The 6001-nt window shown below is 41.5% G+C and overlaps 1 protein-coding gene across 1 annotated transcript in view; it reads right to left on the reverse strand.

The window, feature by feature from the left end:
• The window catches only part of LOC308068740 (uncharacterized protein), an 82215-nt gene that overhangs the window by 50993 nt on the left and 25221 nt on the right, over nt 1–6001 (reverse strand). The gene's annotated exons all lie outside the window — the stretch shown is intronic.

The following is a 6001-nucleotide window of genomic DNA, read 5'->3' on the forward strand; positions in this document are numbered from 1 at the left end:
TCTGGGGCAGAAGAGAGTAATAGCATACTGAGAAAAAGGTTGGTCAGTTAAAGACTGCAGGAATGAGGGAAACCTATGAACTTTGTCATAAGAAATCATGATGGCACAGATACTAAGTGGCCTACCTCTCCAGTTTCTACAGCACTCCTCCACTTTGTGCTCACACTCCAGCTTTCCCGCCTAGGGTGTAATACTGATAGGGCTTGAGACAAAGTTGTCCTGATTTCAGCTGGAATAGAGTTAATTTTCTTCTTAGTAGCTGTACAGTGCTGTGTTTTGGATTTGGTGTGAGAACAATGTTGACAGCACACCGATGGGTTTAGCTGTTGCTGGGTGATGTCCATCTAAGTCAAGGGCTGTTCAGCTTCTCAGGCCCTGCCAGCCAGAGGGCTGGAGGGGCACAAGAAATTGGGAGGGGACACTGCCAGGACAGCTGACCCGAACTGGCCAAAGGGATATTCCACACCACGGGACGTCATGCCAAGTATATGAACTGGGGGGAGCTGGCCAGGGGCTGCTGGTCACTGCTCGGGGACTGGCTGGGCATCGGTCAGCGGGTGGTGAGCAGTTGTGCTGTGCATCACTTTGTTTCTTTTCTCCCTTCCCTTTGGCTTTCATTCCTCTCCCCTTCTCCCTCCTTTTCACTATAATAATTATTATTTGGTTTACAATAATTATTGGTTTAATTTTCTTTTATTTCAATTATTATTTTTTTCTTATCTCAACCCTTGAATTTTACATTCCTTCTCAATTCTCCTCCCCATTCCTTTGGGGGTGGGGAGTGAGTGAGCAACTGAGTGCTACTTAGTTACTGGCTGGGGTAACTAAGTCCAGTGAAGTCTGTTTCATTTTAGCTCACTCAGTTTTCAATCAGATCCCTGATTAAATTCTAGGGCAAGGAATGTAGGAGAAACTCCAACATGATTCAAATTAATCCCTTTGTTGCTGTTAAGACCACTATTTGCCCTCCATTAGATGGAAAGATGTGAAGTTCAGCTGAAACAACTGAATCTTGCAGTGATTAATTTGTAATATCCCAAAAAGAAAGACACTCCAGAAATCCTACTGCTCTTCAAAAACCTCATGGCTGCTCTATCAAACCACTTCTACAACACCAGACTCATTTGGGAGGCAGAGGGTGAGAAACATGAGAAAAAAAGGAAAGCAAGGAGCACACTGCATGGGAAGGGAGCATTTGTCTATTTAACCTGCATTCAGCATAATTCCACCCCACCTCTGATAGCAGACCATTCAAACTCATGTCCTCCAAAGCAGCAAAATAAACTACGCATCACCCTGAGACTTCTAGGCAGTTTATTAACCTATAAACACCCTCCAGCAGTGCTGCTGCCCCCTCCTCCAGCAATACCCCTTCTCAGTACTTAGACTGTGTATTAATAAAGGGTACCATTATCACCAGGGTGCGACTATTCATTAACGCAGCAAAGACCAGAGTATTAAATTTGATCTCAATGTATTTATATGCATATATGTGGTCTTTGAACCTTACAGGCTGGAAAAGGCACCTGTGCTCTTTCTTCCAAGGGGGAAGAACAGGCACAAATCAGGACCACGCATTCCTTTGCACCTCCAACATGGACATATTTCACTGAGCAGGGGAAAGCTCCTCATGGTGAAAGCCATTTGCTTCTCTTTGAGGAGGACAGCTGGATGCAAAAAATCAGGTTAATTTGTAAATGGCCTCAATTTTCACTCAGAAGTCTGAAAGTAAAAAGGATCAGTAATTTTTCTTTTAACACATTTTTCTGTGAGTCTTAATATTGACCTGAACTGGAAAGGATGACTTGCTGAAACAGGCTCTGCTCCTTAGACATTAGCCCAAGTAAAGTCTCTGACAATAATCTTTCTTGGGGACATTTTGAGAGTTAAGATACCTTGAGACATGCAGATCCACAAACACCCATCCTGGACACTGAATTCCTGTCCTTAATGATATTTTACACTCCTTGTGAGGCAGAAGTACAGAACCTCTAGCTCAAACCACATCTAAGGTTGCTTCCCTCACCCATATTTTGTGAGTCCCCTGTGATTATTACCAGAACTTTGGGGGTGTTAAGGTGGTTCAAAGAGTGTTTTACTCTTCTGAGTTGATGTAAACAGACCTTACGGTGAGTGAGAAACAACTTCAGTAAAGTTGTTCACCTGGTGCAAGAAAGTGGCAGGATTCAGCCATCATTTATTAATAAAAAATAAATATATATGGTAAATATCTACTTTGACTATTACATGAAAAGGTAAAACAGGAATAACTGAATTTCTCCTGATTCCTTCTGGGAATACCATGCTGTTCTTTCACTGATTGTTTTGCCTAACTATGAATATTAATTTTTAATAAAAATTCTGTTACCTTTCATCTTTCCCCAGACTGTTTTTTCTCATTCAAGTTTGCTTTCTAATTTTTCTCTTTTGCTGTCCTTTTCTTTTTAAGCACTATACTTGGCTAGATGATAGAATTTCTGGTCTGCAGAATGTTTGGATATGTCAGCATTTGTTTTCTTTCCGATACAGACTGACAACAAATACATCCAAAGATTATGAGTTTCAGAATACCACGCTTCTCTTTCATTTTTATATGTATATGTGCATTCTACAGAATATACATGGCCATTACTGGTATGTTTTAGTGGAATAAAATGATACACTATTTAAATAATTCTTTTTAAAACAATTTTGGGCAGCTACTACTAAAATATTTCCATCATAGCTAAATTTCAATTCTATGTTAAGAGCTGAAAATAAAAATACATCAATTCTATTATATTATGACACAAAATAATGTAAAACTGGCTAAGAAACATGCAAGAAATAAATTCAGGAAAATTTTCCAAGCTTTCTAGTTCTGCTCCCAAACTTGCTTCTGCAAAAACTCTGTAAAACTCTTCTTGCACATTTTTTCAATTTAAAACAGCCTGAATAGAGCAGACGAGCAAAGCCCATGCTCAACTCACAGTACACGAATACTCCTGCCACTGTCAACATGAACTACGATGTCTTTGACTTTAGAATATCATATTAAGACCACAAATGAGGGGGATCATCTATCTCCCCTTCTCCAAGTAAAAGGGAAAAAACCCACACATTTTTGGTACCTGTCACCTCCCAGCCCAGCCCTCATATTAACATTCACAGCAAGTCTCTGTGCATGAGCCCTGCAGGAACATGTGGAAGTGTCGATGCTTCATTAGGAAAGAAATCATAGGTTTCTGTTCATTTTATGTTTATACTTTTTTGAACTCAGTGGCCTGAGAGGTTGCAAAAGGTTTTGTGGTTTCCTTTCTAGCTACTTCTCCACTTCTTTGGCACCAAAAAGTGATAAAAAGACGTTACTCCGGTGCAAAATATTTGGCTGGGAGGGAAAAAAAAAATCCCACCAGTTTCTTTCTAGTTGTCTCCAGCAAGAGCTGCAATCTCCTGTATTGATAAACCAATTATCTTCTCACTCATACATAGGGGGTGGGGGGTACCAAACCACAAGAGAGGGAAAGCAGGGAGCCTGAATGTCCTTGTAGAAGTAGGGGAAAAAAGAAAAAAATCAGGCACTTTTTACAGCTTTGAAATACAGGAACGGCCTTTGCTTTGGAGGCAAGTGAATTAATTCATACATAAATGTTCCTTTTGCATCTTTGTTTTTATTTATTTCCTACTTGGTACCAGCAATAGCAATACTGAAAAAACTAGTGCATGACAAAACAATCAAATGAGACATTTGGCGCAATGGCTAATTTGTACTCTGTCAATCTCCCCCACAAATTCTATTAACTGTTATTCCTGCTTTGCTGATGGTTTTTTTTTTTTTTTTTCCTTGAGAGCACAGTGAGTCCTACAGCCCAAGAAAAATTTCAGTTTCTTTCCTTTCCCCTGTGACTGCCATGCCTTAAGCCTATACATATGGGATAGGCTATCCATATGGGCAGACCAAGAAAGGAAGACTAGTAGTATATTGTTTTGCAGGTTTTTTTAAGGATGCCGGCTACTACTTAGCAAAGCCTACTGCAGAGCATGCAAAAGGAGGAGGTCAGAGGAGGGTTTTGAATCTATGCAAAAGGAGGAGGTCAGAGGAGGGTTTTGAATCTATGATTTGCAAACATGAAAGGTGACAAACTTGTTTTCAGCTTCCTTTGAAAGAGGCATGACCAGAACAGATACATATTCGCAGTCTTTGTGTTTGACTCAGACAAGAACAGGGAGATAATGAGACAGGACACCATTTGTGACACAGAGGGATACCCTGGTGTGCAGCAGGTTTTGAGGCAGGGGACCTGAGCCCAGGGAAGCTGGGCAAGGAACTCCAGGTGAAAGAAATCCCACACGACTGCTCTAACTTGGAGCGTAACTCAGGAATAGCACTAATCTTCCCTTTGAAAAGCCTTTGCAATCACTTGAAAGAAACCAACAAAAAGAAAATTGAAAAAAAAAAAAGCTACATGATTTTCTGCACCCCACAGTTCTGTCAGTGTGGGTTTAACTATCAGTTTAATTACTTCTGCTTCCAACTTTTGTTTTTCATTTTTATATTGTCTGCACTGGAAATTCAGGCAGATTATGAATGCTTCCCTCAGTGAGCTACCTGAATGAAGATTCAAATAATAATACCTCAAACCTGTGAACATTTCACCACTAACCTCATCACAGAGTGCATTCAGCACTCTAACATCAAATATTGGTATTTACTTAAAAACAGAATCTTCTGGACTTCAGCTGTACTTTTGTAGAAGACATTAAAAGGGAAAGATGGGAATAAAGTCGAAGTGTAAGTTCAAGAATGAACCCCTGTGTAAATTCACACACTTTCATGCAAAATAAATCACACACTTTCATGCAAAATAAATCAAGTTCTGTTGTGCCAATGGTTGATGAAGATTTAACTGTGACAGATTGAGTTTCTGCTTTTGCCCAAAAGGAGGGGGTGACTCTGGACACTCCCAGTCCATGCAGGGTGAGGATGGACAAACTGTGACATGCTTCCCACCTCCACCTTGCCAGGCATACCCTCACCCTTGCAAGGCCTGTGTGGTGCAGTGAGCTACGCTGATCTGTACCTGCAGCACTGTGCAAGGCTGGAGCAGCACTGCTGCAGATTTTTCACACCTGCTAACAGTCATTGCAAGCAGAGTGAGGGAGGGAACCCTTTAGGGAATGCGTGCCTGCTTTCTGTGCACTTCAGATCTAACTCACCACTATCCTTTAGGTGAAAATGCTGAAGGAGAAAACACATTCACAATAAAACAGAAGGGACTTGCTCCTTTTTCTAATTCTATGTTAACTTCTTTTGTTTTACTTTGATTCACCGACTAAGCTGTAACATCAACACAGAAGTTCTAGATAAGAAAACTATTATACATTATAGCAATTATCTCAAACAAAAGGTCCAGGCTTAGTCTAGTCTCTGTTAAGGATTAAGATGAAATTCTGGGTGAGCAAGTGACACGTTTGTCCTTATTTCCCTAGTTTAGTTCCCTCTACAGCAGCCCCTGTCAGCAGCTGTGGTGGTATGACAAAGATGTACCTCAGCCCACCTTGTACCACTGTGCTCCCATGCAACCGGAGCACTTATGTATGGACAGAGAGCCCACGGTGGTGCATAGCTGGCTCTCTGAGACCAGCGACATTACACAGCAGCTGAGGATCGACCCTGTGAATCCAGGAGGCATGTGGGTAGTTTTTTTCATGGGGTAGGGTAAAGAGAAGGACTGCGTCAGAGCCTTCTTCAGGCAGTCATCAGTAGGGGGAAGGAAGAAAGGGTGGGAAGGGGATGGAGTGTGGGACCACCCCAGGTTAAGGGCCCCACTGGCAGGCTGGGCAGATGCCAGGGTCTCATCTAGGAAGGACTGGATATTCTCATCCCTAAGCTACACACTTTGCTTGTCAGGTGGGCAGAAAAACTTGTGTTGAGGGGCATTTTGTCCATTTCCATGTAAATGTTCATCGCAACAGAACCCCACAGCTTCCACAGAACAACTTTCAGTTAATACTATGCTGT

This window comes from Falco punctatus, assembly GCF_963210335.1.
Source record: "Falco punctatus genome assembly, chromosome: 8".
NCBI lineage: Eukaryota > Metazoa > Chordata > Aves > Falconiformes > Falconidae > Falco > Falco punctatus.